The sequence below is a fragment of the Giraffa tippelskirchi genome, chromosome 4 (genome assembly GCF_054371585.1).
Source record: "Giraffa tippelskirchi isolate mGirTip1 chromosome 4, T2T-mGirTip1v1.2.pri, whole genome shotgun sequence".
NCBI classification, from domain to species: Eukaryota; Metazoa; Chordata; class Mammalia; order Artiodactyla; family Giraffidae; genus Giraffa; species Giraffa tippelskirchi.
Window position 1 is genome coordinate 65,400,618 of NC_137278.1, and position 23,070 is coordinate 65,423,687.

General features: G+C 37.9%; 1 pseudogene across 1 annotated transcript; it reads right to left on the reverse strand.

The window, feature by feature from the left end:
* Positions 1-21,505: 21,505 nt before the first annotated feature.
* On the reverse strand, positions 21,506-22,131 carry LOC145545333 (non-histone chromosomal protein HMG-14 pseudogene; annotated as a pseudogene). Its single transcript, XR_014082009.1, has one exon. The product of XR_014082009.1 is annotated as a non-histone chromosomal protein HMG-14 pseudogene (transcript).
* Positions 22,132-23,070: the final 939 nt, after the last annotated feature.

The window sequence follows — 23,070 nt, forward strand, 5'->3', positions numbered from 1 at the left end:
GGAAACAGGGATCTACAGATCCATGAGGTCACAAGACAATAAAGACACTACCAAAAACAAAACCAAAAAACATGGTCTTAAAAAGAGTTGAGACATAAGCTGAAATATAATGAGCTTCCCAGGTGGCTCAGTGGTAAAACATCCACCTACCAATGCAGGAGATGCAGGTTTGATGCCTGGGTTGGGAAGATCCACTGGAGAAGGAAATGGTAACACACACCAGTATTCTTGCCTGGGAAATGCCGTGGATGGAGGAGCCTGGCAGGCTACAGTCCATGGGGTCGCAAGAGTCAGACACAATTTAATGACTAAACAATGACAACAATGCTATGCTGCAAAACAGTGCCACTGAATTAGAGACAGTAAATTCTATATAAAGATTCATAAGATGAAGAGTTTTTCCAGCTTTAAGTCAGGAAAACTTCATGGAGGAAATAGGAAACAAAGGTATAACTGAGATAAGTAAATGTAAATTGAAACCACACTGCATGTGTTTATGGAATAAAAGGGTAGATACAGAAAAACAAAGATTTGGAGAATTGAATTGGTGAAAGAGAGAATTCATGAATGATGAGAAGGGGACATAAACTTGAAAGGTTAGATTATGGATGGAGCTGAACGTAGAGGTTTGTGCCATATTCTTAAAAGAATGGAAAGCCATTGGATTTTTTTTTTTTTGAAAAGGGAAATACCTATAAAAACAGTAGTAGTCAAAGCATCAGGTAATAGAGGCTAAAGGTAGTGCTTGGGGTTCTACATTAAAGATAGTAGCAATGATCCAGAAGAGAAGGGACATCTTCCAGAAAAACAAGCAAAAGGATGTTGAAAAAAATCTCCTCAACAAATAGAAATGGATATAACATGTTCATCTCCTCAGTTACTTTAAATGTAACTAAAGACCATATCTCTCTCTCCCTCTCTTTAGTCACTAAGTCGTGTTCGACTCTTGCGACCCCATGGACTGTAGCCTGCCAGGCTCCTCTGTCCATGGGATTCTCCAGACAAGAATACTGGAGTGGGTTGCCGTTTCCTTCTCCAGCGGATCTTCCTGACCCAGGAATCAAACCCAGGTCTCCTGCAATGCAGACAGGTTCTTTACCAATTGAGCTATGAGGGAAGTCCATGCTATACCAAATTGTACTTTTAGTTCAGTGAGTATATCTAGACCTCCCAACACAACAGATTAAACAGAGTTAATCTGTTTATTAACTGATGAGAAAATAAAGCAGAGTAAGGCATAGTTATAGAATTTTCCTCTTCAAATTTCTCAGACAATGAAAGGGGAAAATATTCTCAAGAAATAATATTAAGAACAGAAGATAAATTCAAGAACTCATGAAAATTCTCACTAAAATACTTCAATATATAAAAGTGAAATTAGAAAGTAAATGTATGATTTCCAGGTTATGGGGAGGAAACTTTGAGAAGAAGATCCTATGTATTACCTTGGGTCTTCAGCAGAAATAAAATGTTTTACCAGGTTCTGCCAACATAAGGTCACTCTGCAGGCTTAAGAGAAGAAGCCAAAATACTTGGGAATGAGATACACTTTTGGCTGCATGGAAAGGCTCTGGAGCTGGACATCTCGCAGAATCTCAAGAAAGAGCAAAGACACCTATCCTATCCCCTAGCAGAGATTATAGTCAATCCCAATAGAGCTCACTGTTTTCCCCACTTCACCATTTTCCAATACCAGGCTACAAGAAAGTGGATAAAAAGCAATACCAGCCACCATCAAATGATAGCTCTGAGAAGATCAACTGATTCCCAGATAAGAGAGAACGCCTAGAGAAGAGGAGAGAAGAATGCCTAGAAGAATTTATAAATCATGAATCTGAATAAATGATTTGGAAAGAGATGCCCCATCAAACATAAGCAACAAAAAAAGTAAGGACATAGCAAAAGTAAACCAAAATCTTGAAAGAAAGGTACACTATATGTGAAAGATATATGAAGAAACTTCATGTCATCTGGAAGAAAATTTATGTAAAAGAAGCAGATTCTCTACCAAAGAAGAATTTAGTTAAAATATGAATTCAAAATATCAAGAGCTTAAAGATGGATGTTAAAATAAAAGTCAAGCTAAAGAAGTAATCAAATATAAATATAGTTTCAGATCTAATTAATACATTTGAAACAATAGGGAAAAAACTAGAAATCAAATTACCAGCGTAGAGGAAACACTGGAAATTATCACAAGGAATATAGAAGAAAAAGACAAGAATTTTAAAATAGATAATGCTTGAGAAAGCAAAGCTAACCCAACATACAGATCATTGGCACTCTTAAATTAGAGAAGCCAACAAATGAAACCAAGTAATACAGAAGAATATATTAAAGAACTGAGTCTACAGATTAAAGTGATACATTGTATACCAAAAAAAAAAAGATTTAGAATAGTCTCCATGATGGCATATCCTAGCAAAATTATTTAACTTCAAGTATAAATAATATTTCAAATCATGTGCCAACTTTAGAGAAGACTGTTATACCATCTCTGCCAATTAGTAATTAAAGAGAAACATTTAAGCATTTACTTTGCCTTCTTGGAGGAACTGAAGTTTATCCTCAGTTGATAAAGGAAAGCTACTTTCATAAGAATGCTAGCTAATAAATGTAGGGAAGATGATAGATTAAGAAAATCACCCCATGATGTAACTGATACAGGAAAAGTTTGTAAATGTATACCAAAATGATTAGATGAGAGGATATCCCTTCAATAATCCTAAAGAATCACTCTACAAATCATGTAACTTTAAATGGAGAGCTCTGGCAGTCACCATCTCAATCAAATTATCAAACTTAGCATCACGAGTACTGGATCAATTGCTCTGTCTGCCTCCTGATGTGATGCAGTATAAAATAATGCCTAAAACACTTTGGCCAAATATCTAACCCAAGTCTAATCAAGCTTATTACTTAACTCTAAGTTTACAGAAAATATGGGCTAGATGAACAAGTTAATTTAAACTATAGGTAAACAATCAGGTAAGGCCAGAAAATAGGGCAGTGTACACACAAGTGATCTGGCCTCATCAAAAAAAATAATGAAAAAAAAAGTACATAACAAAAAAGTAGGCAAATATTCTTGGTCAGAAGAGACTAAAGAGATACAACAACCAAATACAGTATATGAATCCTGATTGGATTTGGGTACTAATTTTTTTTTTAAGGCCACAAAAGACCATGTGGGGAGATTTCCCTGATGGTCCAGTGGCTAAGGTTCCGTGCTCCCAATGTAGCAGACTTGGGTTCAATTCCTGGTCAGGGAACTAGATTCCACATGCTGCAACTAAAGATCCCACATGCTGCAACTAAGACCCAGCATAGCCAAATAAACAAATATTTTTTAAAAAGACAATGTGGGAGGAAGGAACAATTGGGAAGTTTTAAGACAAATTGGATTATTCTAGAGGATATTAGGGAATTATTGTTCTTATTCTTTGTAAAATCATGCTCTAAGGATATACATCCTGAAGCACTTAGGAATAAAATGTTATATCTACAACTTAGCTTCAAGTGATTCAGAAAGAAATGTGTTCTTTATGTACACACAAACACAAATATGCATGCACAGCAGAGATAAAGTAAATATGGCAAATATTAGCAATTGCTTAATCTATGTACCTTTTTCTGTATGTTTGAAATTTTTTATTATAAAAAACTGGGAAAATGTTTCTCAAGGATCTAGGCAGAAACAAGAGTGAAGGAAGGATGTAGAGATCAGGCTGGCCTCTCATTCTGTACTGTAATCTCCAATGCTGGAAAAAATGGAGCAGTATTTATAAGTTCTGATACAGAAGGATAATGTGTAACATTAGAATTATCCTAGCTAAATTAAGTGTGAAAAAACAGGCACACATGCTCAGACTTTAAAGAATTTCAGGGCAGATTTTAGCCCTTTGTGACAGTTATAATGAACATCAATGGTAAGTGGCTAAAGAACACACATAAGTCATTTAAAAATCTAGAAGTTTCTCTATCACATAAAAAGCAATTGGAAGTATAGCAGATTAAGGAAATTGTCAGATACCCAGAATCTTCCCATCTTTTTCCCATCTTGTTATACATTAATACAAATTTCCACCTTGTGGTTTAAGATGACAGATCAAACTTCAGCATTTACATTCCATCTAGCAGGAAGGAGAACACAAGATCCCCTTCCTTTATGGATATTTTCTGTAAATTTCATACACTTCTGCTTACATCCCATTGGCCAGATTTAGAGTGCATCTAGCTGCAAGGGAGGCTAGGATTATAAACTATATTGTAGGAATATTTTACTGAGAAAGAAAGAGAAAAGAAATGCTGGTGTTCACCAGAAGTATCTGCTACCATACTTACGAAAAAACTACCTGACAATGATATTCAGCCACCCAAGAAGTGAACAAAAGAATCAGAAATGGTGACGAATGGTAAAAAGATGAGAGATGAACAATGAATCAATTTAATAAGGAAATAGTTCTCCCCATTCATTCTTCAGTTTCACTTTTGTGATTGGCATTAGCTCAAGTAAAATTAGTTGAAATCCTCTATTTAAAAAAATAAGCTGGTATAATTCTATTCTCATGAAATTATTTCTATTCATTTGGCTATCTGTCCATGCATCAAACTATATCTGTATTGTAATACAGTTCACCAAAACCTAACCTAGTTATTTCTGGTGCAGTGAAATTTAGATTTAGAATTTAGTGAGGCTTGTACCTTTTTGATTATTCAAAAATGCTTTAAATGAACAGGTACCATTTTTAGTAAAACAATGTTATTATCTGTGCATCTATGGTCAATTAATCTACAACAAAGGAAACAAAAATATGCTATGGAGAAAAGACAGTCTCTTCAATAAGAGGTTCTCAGAAAACTGGACAGCTATGTATAAAAGAGTGAGATTAGTATATTCCCTCACACCATATATAAAAATAAGCTCAAAGTGAATTAAAGACCTAAATATAAGGCCCCAAACCATAAAACTCCTAGAAGAGAACGTAGGCAGAACATCCTTTGACATAAATCATAGCAATCATCTTTGGATCTGTCTCCAAAGGCAAAAGAAATAAAAACAAAAATAAATAAATGGTATCTAGTTAAACTTAAATTCTTTTGTAGAACAAAGGAAACCATCAACAAAATGAAAAGACAGCCTACTGAATGGGAGAAAATATTTGCAAATTATATGACTGACAAGAAGTTGATAGCCAAAATATATTAACAGTTCATATGCTTCTGCTGCTGCTGCTGCTGCTAAGTTGCTTCAGTCGTGTCCAACTCTGTGCGACTCCATAGACGGCAGCCCACCAGGCTCCACTGTCCCTGGGATTCTCCAGGCAAGAAACAGCTTATATAATGCCATCAAATAACAACACAATTTTAGAACAAACAGAAAACCTGGACAAACATTTCCCCAAAAAAGACCTACAGATGGCTAACAGACATGAAAAGATGCCCAATATCACTAATTATTAGAGAAATACATATCAAAGCTACAATGAGTTATCACCCCCTACCTGTCAGAATGACTATCGTTAAAAAGTCTACAAATGATAAATGTTGGTGAGAATATGGAGAAAAGGGAACCCTTGTACACTGTTGATGTTTTCCACTATGGAAAACAGTATAGAGGTTCTTCAAAAACCTAAAAATATGATTACCATAATGACTACCATATGATCCAGCAATTCCACTCCTGAGTATACATCTGAAAAAAGCCGCTAGTTTGGAAATATACATGCACCCCAATATTCAATAGCAGCATTATTTTCAATAGTCAAGATATGGAATCAAGTCAGGTGTTCATTAACAGATGAGTGGATAAAGAAGATGTAATACATATATATACACACATACATATACATACAATGGAATATTACTCAGCCATAAAAAAGAATGAAATTATGCCATTTGCAACAACGTGGATGAACCTAGAGAGTTTTATGTTTTAGTGAAATAAGTCAGACAGAGAAACACAAATACTCTGTTATCACTTATATACTCTGTTATCACTTTTTTAGATATGGAACCTAAAAAAAAAAAAAAGACAAGCAAATGTATGTAACAAATGAACAAAAAAGCTCAGACTGATCTAGAAAACAAACTAGAGGATACTGGTGAGGTGAGGGAAGGAGAGAGGGGCCAGATTATGGTAAATTAAGAGTTACAAACTGCTGTGTATAAAATAAGTACAAGGATATATTATTAAATATATTAAACAAATATAGCCATTATTTTGTTATAACTTTAAAGGAGTACCATCTATAAAAATATCAAATCACTATGCTGTCCACCTGAAACTAACATAATATTTTAAGTCAACTATACTTTCAAAAAAATTCGTCAATGCTGTTAAAAATATCTGTCGATGATAGATTGTATTTTTATTAAAATGATATTTGTAATCATTAGGACAGACCCTTTGGTTGATCTTTCCAGACCTTGTTAATTGGCAATATCAAGAGCCTGTCAGATCACTGTACAGAGTTAAGGCACATGAATGTAGTTGTTTAACCACAATTTTCTCTGTAAAAGATAGCCAATTAGAGCTAGACCTTGTAGCCTTGACCTCATTAGCAATTTAGATCTCACTGAACTACAAAAAACTAATGATGATATTTCATCAGCAATCAACTAATGGGGTTAGAGTTCACATTTTTAACCAAGTAAAAGACTTAAAAATATTAATAGCACATGAAAAGCTTCTCTACATCATTAAGCACCATGAAAATGCAAATCAAAACTGCAATGATATACTACTTCACACCTGCTGTAACAAAAAGACAAGCATCAGAGAGAATGTGGAGAAACTGGAAACTTCATACATTGCTAAGTGAGGATGTAAAATGATGCAGTTGCTTTCAAAAACAATCTGGCAGTTCCTTCGAAAGTGATCCAGCAATTCCATTTCTAGGTATATAACCAAGAGAAATACATCCACACAAAATCTTTCATATGAAAGTTCATAGCAGCATTATCCATAATAACCAAAAATGTAATTAATCTAAGTACCCACCGATCAGTGAATGGATTAGTAAAATATCTACATTCACATAATGGAATATTACTCCTCAATGAAAAGAAATGAACTGATACAAGCTACAACATAGAATCTTAAAAATGTTATTCTAGATAAAAGGAGCCAGTTGCAAAAGCCATACATTGTGTGATTCTGTTTTCAGATGGAATGTTCAGAAAGGCAAATCTGTATAGACATAAAGTAGATTAGTGGTTCACTAGAGTGGTTCACTAGTGGGGAAAATGTGAATGACTACTAGGATGAGTTGTTTGGATGGCATCACTGATTAAATGGACATGAGTTTGAACAAACTTCAGGAGATAGTGAATTACAGGGAAGCCTGGCGTGCTTCCCTGTAGTCCGTGGGGTTGCAAAGAGTCGGACACGACTGAGTGATTGAACAACTAATGAGTATGGGATTTTAGGGGGAGGGTGATAAAAAGTTCTAAAATTAGATTGAGATGATGATTGCTCAACTCTTAATATACTGAAAACCATTGAATTGTACACTTTAAATTGATGAATTTATAGTGCTGTGCTGTGCTTAGTTGCTTAGTCATGTCCGACACTTTGCGACCCCATGGACTGCAGCCCATAGGCTCCTCTGTCCATGGGGATTCTCCAGGCAAGAAGACTAGAGTGGGTTGCCATGCCCTTCTCCAGGGGATCTTCCCAACTCAGAAATTGAACTGGGGTCTCCTTCATTGCAGGCAGATTCTTTACCAGCTGAGCTACCAAGGAAGCCCAAATTTATAGTGCATATTTTATATATCAAAGCTATTAAAAGAAAAAAAAAAACAAAGTTCGATGCATTTTACTTGGTCACTGGATGTAGGTTTCCTATATATTGTACATATTAAGAATTCCTTGCTCTTTGATTCCTTAAATACCAGTTACTTTTAGAGCAGAAATTATTTCTTATTCATAGAGGAAAAGATTTTTAAATTAAAGTTCATGGCTCTAATCTATCATCCAGAACTTATCCTTTGTTTAATGTTTTATAGGAATATTAAACATTTTAGGTAAATTATACAGATCACATTAGAAGATGTAAATGCTAGGGTTGAAAGGAATGGGAAATTATCAACAATTTATAGAGAAAGAACTTTCAAAGTATTTCCCCCTATTTCTTTTCAAATATTTTTAACAAAGGAAAAAGAGGCTCTGTCTATTGAGCTAGAGGTAGACACTACAATCTCAGAGGAGATCTAGTCAATGAAAAGTTTCCATGGTTTTTTTTTTTTTTTTGAAGATAGAGTTCCTGTATATTCCCTGTTCAATAAAGATAACATAAAAGAATCAGATCAGACAAGTAAGAAAAAGCCTCTTAAATCCAGGCTTGAAAAGGACCCATTCTAAAAAGCATTCCAAAATACCCAGAAAGCCTTTCTTTCAAAGGTAACTAGCTATAACTCTATGTCAAGTATAGTTTGAGCCTTCCCTGGTGGCTCAGTGGTAAAAGGAAAAAAAAATCCACCTGCCAATACAGGAGATATGGGTTGGATCCCTGGGTTGGCAAGATCTCCTGGAGAAGAAAATAGCAACCCATGGAGAAGGAAATGGCAACCCACTCCAGTACTCTTGCCTGGAAAATCCGATGGACAGAGGAGCCTGGTAGGCTGCAGTCCATGGGTTCGCTAAGGGTTGGACACGACTGAGCGACTTCACTTTCACTTTTCACTTTCATGCATTGGAGAAGGAAATGGCAACCCACTCCAGTGTTCTTGCCTAGAGAATCCCAGGGACGGGGGAGCCTGGTGGGCTGCCGTCTGTGGGGTCGCACAGAGTCGGACACGACTGAAGCAACTTAGCAGCCAGTATTCTTTCTTGGGAAATCCTATGGACAGAGGAGCCTGTTGGGCTATAGCCCATGGGGTCACAAGAGTCAGACACTACTTAGCAACTGAACAGTAGCAACCAAGTCTAGTTTACTTGAAGACCACCTTACAATGTACAGATATCTACAACTTCAGCATATCATTTGATATTTCTTAATCCAAACATTAGCCCTGGCAATGAGTTTTTTCTGCTGCTGATAATAATTTAGTCATAGTGTTCCTCTCTAATAAAGCCACTACTGAAACTCTTACATGAGTTTACATGTAGGAGATCTCACATGTAAAACCTTACATGAGATTTCTAATCTCAAAGAGAGAATATGAGAAATTATTCATATAGCTTAATAACATATACTATATATTGGGCTTCCCAGGTGGCACAGTGTAAAGAATCCACCTGCCAATGCAAGAGATGCAGAGAGATGCAGGTTCAATCCCTGGGTTGGGAAGAGCCCCTGGCATAGGAAATGGCAACCCACTTCAGGATTCTTGCCTGGAAAATTCCATGGACAGAGGAACTTAACTGGCTACAGTCCATGGGGTCACAAAGAGTCAGACACAACTTAGCACACACACACACACATGTTCAGTACATTTTAAATGTTTTGGGTTGGTTGGGAGTAACATCTATTAATAGTTGTTAGATCTGGATCATTGAAATTGAAATCATTACATAGTCTTCCTATGTGAACCCTCTAGGCTAATTAATGTGCTTTCTCTAAAATTTTTGCAGAATTTCCTAGTGAGAGCAATGAGAGTTTCGTATAGAAAATGTTGCTTGTGTTCCAAAACTTTAAAGATGTGTGGCTATCTCACTGATAGGTAGGTTTCTATAATAATAATTTAATACTTATTATTTCTAATTATAATTCTTATTTATTAGTAGTTTCTGTGTTACCTTCAGGTATACTTTCTAGAATATTACTTAAGCTAACAGTGTTTTCTACTAGAGGAAGCCCAGGTCATGGCCAAGAATGAAGAAAGCCCTTAACAACAATCTTATTGGCTGCTTGTATTATTCTCAAACAGATAATTCCACTTGTCCTCACACTGCTGCATTCTGGTATGAAGCTCAAGGAATTCTAAGAATTCTACACTTGACTCTGTCCTTCCAGGTTGTTATGAAGGCACGTGTGACACTGTGAGAGACAGCTTGCTCGGTATCTAACTTTCAAGCATGTAGACATAAGGAATGAACTCCTAGAGTGTTCTTTCACCGTCTCCCCCACCAGGTGGGGTACACCTGGTGCCTTGTACACAGTAAGCATTCCATACATTTTAACCAGTATAATTGGTTTTTTTAAATTTAGTTTTAATTGGAAGATGATTGCTTTGCAGTATTATGTTGGTTTATGCCATACAACAACGTGAATCAGCCATAAGTATACATATATCCCCTACTCTTGAACCTCCCTCTCACCACCCCATCCCACCCCTCTAGGTTGTCACAGAGTACTGGGTTGAGCTCCCTGCTTAACCAGTATTATTGTTGTTATTGGGCTTCCCAGATGGCGCTAGTGGTGACGAATCTGCCTGTCAGTACAGGAGACAGAGAGATGTGGGTTCAATTTCTGGGTCGGGAAGATTCCCTGAGTAATAAATGGCAACCTGCTCTAGTATTCATTGTTGTTATTACTATAAGGAAGTGACTATTCTCACAAATGGTAGCAAACTAGAAGCTTTCCTTCCCTCCACTGACCAGAGAGAACACAGCCTGTCCAGAGAATGCTGGTGGGTTAAGCCCTCAGGTTAGAAATTTCTAAAGGTCCAAGCAGAGGCCAAACTACTTTTCAGGTTAGTGAGAGTGACAAGGAAAGAGGCAAAGCCCTCTGCAAAGATCAACTGACAAAGATTCCCTACTAAGCCTGGACTCAGCATCAGCATTTGCAAATACGAAGAAAAAGAACTGCTCAGGAAAGACTCTGCAACAAAGAAGCCACACTCACAACGTGGAGTGGTGGGGTAAAGTGCCCTTTAGGACAAGAGGGTGACCAGCGAGGTTAGGGAGGAGAGGCAGCCAGCCATGAGTGAACCAGAGCATGGATTGTTCTAGTAGACTCAGGGCCTAGATGTCAGCACCAACTCTTCAAGAGTAAGAATGAGCTTGGAGGGGTTTCCCTGGTGACTCAGTGGTAAAGAATCCACCTGCCAATGCAGGAGACATGAGTTCCATCTCTGGTTCGGGAAGATTCTACATGCTGTGGAGCAACTAAGCCCAAGTGCCACAACTACTGAGCCTGTGCTCTGGAGCCTAGGAGTCCGTAGCTACTGAAGCCTACGCACCCTGGAGCCTGTGGTCTGCAACATGAGAAGTCTGTGCACTGCAACTAGAGAGTAGCTCCTGATCACCATAAAGAGAGAAAACCCATGCAGTAATGAAAACCCAGAGCAGCCAAAAAGAAATAAAATTATATTGAAAAAAAAGAATGAGCTGGAGGTGCAGAGTGGAACCCACTGTGGGCTTTGACTTCTCTGCTTGGATTACACCAGAAAATGTGGGGCCTGCCTTCTCAACACATCCCTTTGTTATTTTTATAAGGTCCTGAATTTTAAAATCTGCTCTGAAGACAAAATTTGATTCATTCCTTACACCTGACATGTATAAACTTCAAGTGGGTCAGAAATATACAGTTGATTTCTGAACAACAACAAGGGTTAGAGGCATACAAATCTCTGAGGAATCAAAAGAAACCCACATACAATTTATAGTTGGTCCTCTGTACACGCAGTTCCTCTGTATTCACCGTTCCCCTGGAGTCAAGCAATCAGGAATTGTGTAGTTCTTAATATTTACCATCGAAAAAAAGTCTGCACGTAAGTGGGCTCTGGCAGTTCAAACCCCTTTCTTTCAAGAGTCAACTATAAATATAAAAATAAAACCTTCAAGCCCTGAAAGAAAGCATGAGTTAATTCACCTACAAGCTGGAAAAGTATTTTTAACTATGGTGCAAAAGCCAAAGGTAACAAGGTCAAAAACTGATACATTCGATTACCGCCCCCCAAATGCAGAATCTTTTGCATGGCAGAGAATACCATAAGAAAGTGAAAAGAAAAATGATTAATTGAGGGGGGGGTGTATAATTAATTTCACAGAGAAGAAACAAATATCCCTAATACATGAGTTTCTTTTGATAAAAAATATAAGTCTACTAACTCTATGGAAAAATAAGAACAGGCAGTTTACATAGAAGAAATAAAAATGGTCCTTAATCATATGGGAAAAAAAGAAATGAATAAAATAAGAAAAGTGCACATTAAAATTTCACTGATTTTAAAACACAGATCAACTGTACATCCCCAAGAATGTACTTAAGGACAATATATAAAATAAAATGGCTACATCTCTGAAGATGGATTCTAAAGTTAAAAAAATTAAAATATATTGAGTCATCATATTGGAGCATAGTAAATAATACAACAGAAATGTAATCAGCAAAATCCAGACTGGGTAATTCCAAAGGAAACTTGTTTGTTTTTTTTTAAATCAAATAAATTACAAGAAATAAAAATGTCAGATCGAGGGGGAAACTATGTTAGAAGATACTTAAAAGACATATCAATCTCATGGAGTTTATTTGGATTCTGATTTGAACAAACCATTAAAAAAAAAAAAGAACTACTATGAGATAACCATGAAAATGTGAATATTTACCTAATATTTGATTATTTTAAGGTGTTAGAATTTTCAAGTGTTATAACGACATTGTGATTCTGCTTTTTAAAAAGAATCCTTATCTTTCAGAAATACATGCTGAAATATTTATGTGTGAAAATTTTGATGTCTGAATTTGCTTAAAAATGATTTGGAGAGGATGGGAGATAAAATTAGATTTGCTCCGAGCTGATAATTACTGAAGCTGCAGGTAGGTTCCCTATACTATTCTCTCTACTGTTTTTATAGTTTGATATTGTTTACTGTTAATCGCTCAACTTGTCTGACTCTTTGTGACCCCATGGACTGTAGCCCGCCAGCCCCTCTGTCCGTGGGATTCTCCAGGCAAGAATAATGGAATGGGTTGCCTTTCCCTTCTCCAGGGGATTTTCCCAACCCAGGCATTAAACCTGGGTTTTCTGCATTGCAGGCAGATTCTTTACCATCTGAGCCACCAGGGAAGACCAGGTCAAGTAAAATCCTGATTTAGTCCTTTCTCCAGTGAGAAGTAGGAAGTGCATGGTGATAGGTGGGGATTCAGGCTCTGGAGTCAAATGCTTGCAGTCGCATCCTCCTCTGTCACCTGGATATGCGACCCTGGGCAAATTATTTATCTCCTAACATCCTGGTTTCTTCATCCATAAAATGGAGATAAAAATAATCACCACTTCATAAATATGTTGTGGATGAGATAATGTATGTAAAGTTGTAAAGCGTTTAGAACGCCTGAAAAGTGAAGTCGCTCAGTCGTGTCTGACTCTTTGGGACCCCATGGACTATAGCCTACCATGCTCCTCCGTCCATGGGATTTTCCAGGCAAGAGTACTGGAGTGGGTTGCCATTTCCTTCTCCAGAGGATCTTCCCAACCCAGGGATTGAACCTGGGTCTCCCACATTGTAGGCAGACGTTTTACCGTCTCAGCCACCAGGGAAGTCCTTTAGAATGCCTAGCACATGGTAAATACTCAAAATATTTATTATTGTTAATAATGTTATATGTCATCACTATTTAAAATTCCTCCCAAGGAAGACTCCCAAAGAATTTAAAATAAGATTTTGACTTAATTACACATGTGCCTATATGATTGCCTGAATTACTATTGCTGTGTTTAAATGCTGCCTCTCCATGAAATTGGTGTCTGTTCTCTGAACCAAAGTTTTCTGACAAAGATGTAGAAAATATTGGAACTGATGCTGCATCAAAGAATATTCTCCACAGTCTTAAAGGCATCAACATTGCTTAAATGCAAAGCCTTTAATGATCTAAATAATATGCCACAAATTCATTAAATCACAACCATAATAGACTATGGTAAGTTCAAAATTACACACAGAAGGTATTGTAATGTCATCAAATGAATGGTAACACAAAGCCCTCAGAATCAGTTAGTAGTGCCCTAGAGTGAGGAAAGTTAGAGAAGTATTTATAATATAAATATTCTGACCCCTGAAATTCTGAGTTTCTGAAAACATTTTACTAATGGAAAAGAGATGAATAAAACATATTTTTATGAACCTTGTTTCTGATATCACAATACCTAATCTTCTGCATTAGCAAAGGTTTGATTCCATGGAGGGAAGGCCAGCAATCTGAATAGAGGACAGAATTACCAAGCCAGGGGCATATGGATTAAACACAAGACCTGGATTCCAGCCCTAATCACTCCCTGTAAGGCCCTGAACAGGCACTCAGTTTCTTCACGTCTCAGTTTACTCAACTGTAAGATGAAGGTGTTCAACTAAACAATCTGTAGGGCCTCTTCCACCTCTAAGACGTTACGGTTAATTAAGAGCACTAGTCTGTTATTGATAAAACGCATTTCAGGGAAGTAGTACAGTGCAACTATACATCATCTCTTGAGATCCTACTTCAAAAGTGAGGAAAGCTAGAGAGAATCTGTCCTATTCACTCCCAATCTAGAGCTCTTTAAAAAGACCAAGCTAACCTCATGAATAGACTTAAAACAATGTTGTCAATTATATCCCAATGAAACTAGGGGAAGGAGGCTAAAACAAAAGAATTGTATACTTTTAAATGTTAAGTTTTGGACTTCCCTGGTGGTCCAGTGGTTAAGAATCCGCCTGCCAACGCAGGGGACATGGGGTCGATTCCTGGTACAGAAGATTCCACATGCTGCAGGGCAACTAAGCCTGTGCTCCACAATTACTGAGCCTGCACCCTAGAGCCCATGCGCTGCAACAAGAGAAGCCACCACAATGAGAAACCTGCACACCACAGCTAGAGAGAGTTTGCACGCAGCCACAAAGACCCAGTGCAACCAATTATTTTTTAAAATGTTAAGTTCTATGTATGTGTCTTATATCTTAATAAAAATATTTTAAAAAGCAAAAAGACTGCTCATCCCCCAGGGAGTTTCCTTGATGACCTAAAGAAGTTTTAAATGGTGATGTGAACCGAAGTAGGAAACTTTATAACTGAACTAAGAAAGCATGGATGGCAAATGTAGCTAGACTGACAGCAAGAATTACCCTTTACCAAGATTGGCTAATTTGCATGGTCCAGGACAAAATGAAAAATGCAATGTCCTTGTCCAAAAATTGTTAAGATCTTAAGACTGAGACAGCAGAGCATTAAAGCAAACTCAGGTTCCTTCTGAGGGGGGCCCATGTGACAGCACAAGTCACATGCCCATGAAGTTGACTATATTTATCGAACTTGAGATTTTTTTGAGCCCAGGGCTGAACGCTATACAGACAATCCTCATTCAATTTCCACCACAGTGTTGCAAAAGTAATATTATTTATCCTCTTTTATGAAAGAGGAAATAAGAGACTTAAAGAGGTTAAAAAATTTGTCCGATTTCCCACAGCCAGTTATGGACAGAGCTGGACTCCTTCCTTAGGCTGGACTCCAAAGTCATGTTTTTACCAGCGGTCTTCAACTTTATTAGGAAAAAATGTTGAATAAATATTCCAATTTTTATGTACATATACTACTGTATTAATAAATTATGTACCTTATAAATCATGAAAAACAAAGAAAGATGGCATTTTAAAGGTGCCATCAATAGAAATTCTAATATTTTCTTCCCATATCTCAACCAGTCACCTTTCACCAATCTCTGTTGTATCTAGGGTTGTCCTTGACCTAGCCAAATTTATAGAGTTAATAGCACTTAAGATGTTAATTTGCCTATGAAGTGTGAACTTTTAACAGGATAAGCCCCTGAGTTTGTCTGTCCGTCTGGGGGGGGGGAGTCTGTGTGCATGTGCTCGATTGTGTCTGACTCTTTTTGCGACCCCATGGACTGCAGCCCGCCACCCGCCAGGTTCCTCTGTCCACGGAATTTTCCAGGCAAGAATATTGGAATGGGTTTCCATTTCCTCCTCCAAGGGATCTTACCAACCCAGGGATCAAACCCATATCTCCTTTGCTTCCTGGATTGGCAGGAGAATTTCTTGACCACGGTACCACCTTGAGAAGCTCTATTTTTAAAGGGTATCACTCAAAAAGGTGAGTAGTTCATAGCAGAATTTTAGGCTCTATGAAAACAAGGGGTATTTCTTTTTTTAATCCTGGAGGCTGACTTGCCTTTAAGAAATCTCATTTCACTCACTGGTTGGCCCTTACCAGCATTTTTGGTTTATTCTAGGTTATCTGTAGAGTTATACAGCAACAGTTGATTAGCTATAGAACACAAGAAGGAAAAGATTCACTTGACAGGTGTTTACACACCTGTTTACACACCTGGCCTACAATTGGGCCAGAAACTTCTCTGGTTGCAAGGGGTGGAGAGGGAGTGAGATCTACTGGGACCTGACAGCACAAAGCTTGGGTATATTCTAAATTTGTGTTGGTGCCACGACAACAGAAGTAACTTAGAAAGAGATGCAGTTTGTCTTCTCCATCTTGAATCTAAACCTTTAGAAAGAGAGGAGCATGCTCACAGGTATATTTTATGAGGAAAAATTGTTCAATATATTAGAACTTGATGAAAACCCAAATTTTCCTAAAAAAATCCAAAAATCAAGTTCCCATAATATGCTTCCGGTTTGTAGATATTCTTGAAATATTTCACTCAAAGTGCACTAAAATTTTTGTTTTTTAAATTCTGCTTTTATCTCTGTACATAATAGATAATCTTTGAATCATGAAACTGCCAAAAATTGTCAGCCAAGACAAAGAAGATTTTTATATTTCTTCCTCTAGATGGCGACATAGGACTGTGTCTTTAAAGCAGAGCGCTCTCTTGTGTCCAGAGAGACCAACCTGGGCTGTTTGAATTAAATGGAAAATACAGAATTTGTTTCCTTTCTGACCTATAAGGGAAAAAAAGTGCAAATAAATGATATCTACAGGACTAGATTTTTCTAATCTCCTGTCAGTTTAAAGGGTAGACTGTTTGGATAGCTTGTCTCCTTTATAAAAGTAGCAATAGAAAAATAAAGGGATGTGAGTAGAAAAAAGACTGGGGTAGCAGATTATTTATTGAGCTATTATTTATTGAGTTTATGTCAATAACTCTTTAGCTTCCTTTCCTTGGTTGCTATGGCAACTCCTAGGTTTATTCATCTCAGCCCTGCTTTTGATACAGCTCAGAAGTCAGTGGGATGTTGGAGCTGCTGACAGAGTGCCTGCTTCAAATCCCCTCTTTACCTTTGACTAAACGTGTGACTCTGAACAAGTGATTTAAACATGTATCTTTGTGCCTCAGTTTCCTTATCTATAAAGTGGGGGTGATGATTACTGAGAGTAAGCATGTGAAGGACTTAATACAGTGCCTGCCACACACTGCACATTCAATAAATTAGCAATCATCACCAAACCGCTATCCTCGTCATGTCTGTGCTATCTAGGAAGACCCATCAAAGCCTTTCTTTCACCATATTTTAGGATGAAGCATGGGTCTTGGTATTGGCCAGTCCCAGACAAGGAGAAAATTAGGTGCTAAAGAATATAACTTTAATATTTTTGACTCATTACATAAAATGTCAAGTTGTTCAGTTTTTCATTTTAATGCAATTGAATGAATGGATGAATCACCCTATTCTGTTTGTAATTTCAAATCTTTATAATCTTTGCTTTAACTAGAAATTACATAAAGCAAATTTATGCAGAAAGCCACAATTTAACCAACTATTTCTTCTTTTAAATAGACTTCTACATACTCCAATCCATGTTTCTATTTCAGCATTTACTCTAATTATTAGGAAAAAAGAGAATAAAAATAAGCACCATTTTACAAATTACATAACCTTAATGAGAAAGTTCAATCAACTCATATTTGCCAGAGATGTTTGGTTTAATTTTACTACTATCTCTTAGCCTTTCCTTCTTGATATTGTTAATTACATTAGGATTTAAGCAGTTCTTTCAACATTTACTCTCTCCACTGTCACTGATTTTTTTAGAATTGTCAAAATAACTTTTCATATTACCAGCCAATATGACTGCTCCCAGCTGATCCAGATTCAGTCAGTCTGTTGATTTGGTTGGTCTGTTTTATTTTCCTTTTAAGCAGATTCAATTTATATACAAAGTCCCAATATTTTTGCTAGCATCCCTTAGCTAATTAATCAGTTATCCTCTACACAGGGTTGTCTATTGAATTTGAACACTTTACTTTGGATGGAATCATTCCTCATTTTGGTCTAGTCGCCATCAGTGAGGCTTAAGCCTTCTGGTGACAGTGATGACTGGCCATCCACACTCATGTTTTACTCTGATGGCAGGAGTGGCAGAGAAATATGAGGCTGCAGAGATCTTCCTAAGAACCTGGGCAAAGAGAGTCAAGGGGACCCATCTACATAGTAAAGCTTGGTACTTTCTAACATTCTGCTGCATTTTACACATTTTACCTTTATCATCAATATGACTCAGCTGTACTCTTAAGATTTTTGAGGGATTTTTACATTACTTATTTATTTATTTTTGACTGTGCTAGGCCCTTTGTTGCTGTGCAGGCCTTTCTCTAGTTGTGGAGAGTGGGGGCTACACTCTAGTTGCAGTGCTCAGGCTTCTCATTGCCGTGGCTTCTCTTCTTGCAGAGCACAAGCTCCAGGGCACAGGGGCTTCAGTAGTTGCAGAACGTGGGCTCAGTGGTTGTGCCTCCGGGCTCTAGAGCACAGGTTCAGTAGCTGCGGTGCATGGGGGCTTGGTTGCTTCTCAGTATGTGGGATCTTCCTGGATTGGGGATTGAACCTGTGACTCCTGTGTTGTCAGGCGGATTCTTTACCATTGAGCCACCAGGGAAGTCGTGAGGGATGTTTCTGAAAGTCAGAGAAACTTCACCTCCATGATCTCTGGTCCTAGTTCAGTGATTTACTTGCTTCCTACCTTACCAGAGGGAAGTAAGTCCATCCTTTCAAACAAAACACCAGAGAGAAACATGATGTGGCAGTATGTTACTCTGGTGTCTCCAGTGAAAATCACTCTGTTGTATTCATGCCTTTGTGTATTCAAGTCCTTGACTCTGGCCTTGACCGTGCTTTTTGCTTTGGCCGATGGAACATTAGCAAATGTGGTGCTGACAGAGGATTAATAAGCACTTGCCACAGGGGCTTGTCCTCTTGGAATACTTCATCTTGGAGCTAGTCCCTGAAGGGTGAAAGACCAAGCGGTGGGGTGGGGGGATGCTGGCAGCCATTAAGACATTGCAGTTCCAACCAAGCTGCCAACAGAATGCAACAGTGTGAGTGTCCTCAGCCACACAACATGGAGCAACATTTCCTTTCAATGGAGCTGAGTCAACCCTCAGAATTGCAAGAAATAATAATTGTTTAGTGTTTACATTTTGGGATGTTTTGTTAACACAGCGAGAGAGCTAAACACGTGCTGAAAGTTATCTTCTTAATTACACATAGTGCTTACCCTAGGTTTTCTCTTAGGAAGGCATTCACATATACACATTTCGTTTTGATAAAGATTCAGCTCTAAGTTCATAACCAAGTGAAATGTCAGAAGGATGGCTGACACCCTGCAGTGTGCTTTGGCCTCTGAACTATTTGAGAGCATGTCACCCAGGGCAGCCCTGTCCTCACTGACAGCTCTTCCAGGGAGCCAGGCTAGCTGGCCCTCCAGGCACTGCACAGCTTATTTCTGAAAACGCTGACAGATTGTTTCACAGAATATTGTCATAATACTGTGTTACTGAATCTTGAACTGCCTTCGTGGTGGCAGATTTCTGGAGGGACTGGTTCTATCTTTTTACCTATTTATGACTCTGTGTTGAACCCTTGAAATTGGAAAGTTAGTATCTCTGAATTATAATTAATGTCTGCAAATTTTGATGAAATTTTAATAGTCTAATCAATAGTTTTAAAAATACAGTTTCCTTTTTCATTAAAATGTACATTTATTAAAGGTAATCATGAAACTATAGAAACCTATGAAGAGAAATTTTACTTAGAGAAAAAGCATGTACAGTAACAATGGACTATGTAAATAAACTCCAGTACATCCACACAGTGGAGTGCTACGTAACTATAGAAAGATGAGCAAGCTTCACTTGTACCAATATGGAAAGAACTTCTAGATGTATTTTTAAGTGAAAAACAGGCAAGTTTCAGAAAAGTGTACATGGTATGTTTCCCTTTGGACAAAAAGGGTGAGAAATCTATTATTTGTATTTGCATGTATGTGTCAGATATCTAAAAATCTGAGGAGTAGGAAACTGACACTGGGGGGATTAAACACTAGAAGGAGACTTCTCACCATATATCTTTTTATACTTTCTGGTTTTTAAACCGTGAGAATGTGCTATCTATTCAAAAGTTGTTGAAGTTTGGGCAGACGATAACTAAAATATTAACAGTGAATCACTGTTAATTGATTGCCTATAGAAAGTCACAATTTTTTTTCTTTTGCTTATTTGTATTTATTTTTTCTGCAAAAACAAGTCATATAATTTAAAAAGTAGTATTTAAAACCTATTGAATAAAGAAAAAAATCCACCGATAGTTCCATCATTCAATCCAACCACAATTATTATTTTTCTATGCATAAGCTTTGTAATCTCAAATATACAGTCTAGTATCTCTTACCTTAATATAGCAAGGTTTACTTAACCATTTTCCTACAGCTAAACACTTGGATTTTTTTTGTTGTATCCTTTCATAAATAATGATGCAATAAATCTGTTTACACAAAAAGTTTTTTTAGCTTTAGCATAAATCCTCAACAGTAAAATTATGTTTCAAAGGATATAAACATTCTCAGAAGCCTGAAAAGTTTTCCAAACAAATTGTTGTCAGTAGAAATTTATGAGAATGCCAGGTTCACCGACTCGATGGACATGAGTTTGAGCAAGCTCCGGGAGTTGGTGACGGACAGGGAAGCCTGGAGTACTACAGTCCATGGGGTTGCAAAGAGTCGGACATGACTGAGCAACTGAACTGAACTGAAGAGGTTCATTAAATTTTCACTAGCATTGATTAACATTTTAAAAGTCTTTGCTAAGGGACCAAATCAATCTCTTTATAATTGTTTTTACATTTCTTTTGCAACTAATGAAGATGAACACTTTTAAATTTGTGTTGACCTATTTAATTCCTCCCTAAAAATCTTTTTTTTTCTTTTATAACTGAGATTTTATTGATTGTTTTGAGGATCACTACACAGACATTTCAATTTGTACACAATTCTTCACATACGTACCAGAAATCTAAAATATCATGTAGTTGTGATTCTTAACCGTTATTCCAGTGACTTTCCAGCTTAAAATTTGGAGCAAACTTTCCTTAACAGGATATCAAGTACCAATATCTTCAAATATTGATATGCTGTTACATCATAAGTCCCACTGATTCACAATTTAATATCATATACACTACATACCTAAACTCTCAATCGTTCACAGCACATTAACCAAGTTACTAGGAAAACTGGACTACCACGACCAAAGGTGTTATAGAGTGCACAAAATTCTGACCAGGAGAGCCAAGGTCAAAAAGTGGTTTGCTGTAGGAAATAATTCTACCAAAACAATATGGGAAGAGAAGTAATTTAAAGTGTTCAAGACATTAAATGCACAACTGACTGCAAACTGCCATTTAGTATGCTTTTATATTATAGGAGATAAAAGCTACCCCCCATCTATGGAATGTTAAGCTGACACCCAAGACAATCAAAGCCTCCCGTATCCAATATCCCATTATTTTCTGGTTGCACCAAAAAATAAACAACCAGCAAATGATTTCACCTCTTAAAAAAGAAGCATTTACACTTAAAAAATGGGATGAGGTGGGATTCCCACCTTTTTAAAAATGTTTCTAGAGCTACTAAAAAACTTGCATTTACAAAATAGTTGATAAAAATATTCCTCTGGATTGTACAAGAAGGGAAACAGGGACCACTGACAGGACTGGGTGCGTGGTTATTAATCAGACTTGGCTTCTTTCTCTTCTGCTTCATCAGAGGCTGGGCTCTCCTCGTTTTTAGTCTCTCCATTTTCTGCAGGTAAGTCTTCTTTAGTCTCTTGGTTGGCCACTTCCGCCTGTTTTCCCTTTGCTCTTCTTTTCCCTTTTGTTTGCACTTTTTTGCCTGAAGATTTATCCTTTCCCGCCGCCTTTGTTGGTTTTGTTTCCATTTTTGCAGGAGCCGATCTCCTCGCCGATCTCCTCTTGGGCTCCTCCTTCGCCGCCCCCTCGGCGGAGCTGACCTTCCTTTTGGGCATCATGGCGGCGGGGCGGGCGAGAGCCGGGTGCCTGAGGGCTGCGGCGCGCTGAGAGCCTTCGTGAAGCTGAGTAGCCTAACCGCTGCCGCTCCTCCCCACTGAAAATCTTTTTTTTCGGTTTCTTTGCCCATACTGAGATCTCAGAGGTTTTGCTTTGTTTATGGGTTCTTTAAGCGTATTTTCAGTTCAGTTCAGTTCAGTTGCTCAGTCGTGTCCGACTCTCTGCGACCCCCTCAATCGCAGCACACCAGGCCTCCCTGTCCATCACCAACTCCCAGAGTCCACCCAAACCCGTGTCCATTGAGTCGGTGATGCCATCCAACCATCTCATCCTCTGTCGTCTCCTTCTCCTCCTGCCCCCAATCCTTCCCAGCATTAGAGTCTTTTCCCATGAGTCAACTCTTCCCATGAAGTGGCCAAAGTATTGGAGTTTCAGCTTCAACATCAATCCTTCCAATGAACACGCAGGATTGATCTCCTTTAGGATGGACTGGTTGGATCTCCTTGCAGTCCAAGGGACTCTCAGAAGTCTTCCCCAACACCACAGTTCAAAAGCATCAATTCTGCGGCGCTCAGCTTTCTTCACCTTCCAACTCTCACATCCATACATGACCACTGGAAAAACCATAGCCTTGACTAGACGGAATTTTGTTGGCAAAGTAATGTCTCCGCTTTTAAATATGCTATCTAGGTTGGCCATAATCTTCCTTCCAAGGAGTAAGCGTCTTTTAATTTCATGGCTGCAATCACCATCAGCAGTGATTTTGGAGCCCAAAAAAATAAAAGTCTGACACTGTTTCCACTGTTTCCCCATCTATTTCCCATGAAGTGATGGGACCAGATGCCATGATCTTAGTTTTCTGAACGGTGAGCTTTAAGCCAACTTCTTCACTCTCCTCTTTCACTTTCATCAAGAGGCTCTTTAGTTCTTCTTCACTT